This window comes from Chrysochloris asiatica, unplaced genomic scaffold (genome assembly GCF_000296735.1).
Source record: "Chrysochloris asiatica unplaced genomic scaffold, ChrAsi1.0 scaffold00011, whole genome shotgun sequence".
NCBI lineage: Eukaryota > Metazoa > Chordata > Mammalia > Afrosoricida > Chrysochloridae > Chrysochloris > Chrysochloris asiatica.
The window spans coordinates 13,049,468-13,049,687 of record NW_006408529.1 but is presented as its reverse complement, the minus strand read 5'-3'; positions in this window follow the sequence as shown (position 1 = coordinate 13,049,687).

Sequence of the window (220 nt, the reverse complement as noted above, 5' to 3'; positions counted from 1 at the left end):
TGGCACACTGCTGTCCAACCAGGTCTCCATCTGGGTTCACAGGAGTCTATTGAGCATTGTAGGACATAGTTCGTAACTTCATTGCTATTTTTCCCTCACTTCCCCTTTTCGGTGATGAATGTGTTCACCAACCAGAGCATGCATTCCCATTAAGCCTTAGTCTTAGAAGGGTGTTTGCCTTGAGGGGGACCCGACCACTTGCCTGATGTCTCCTGGGTGA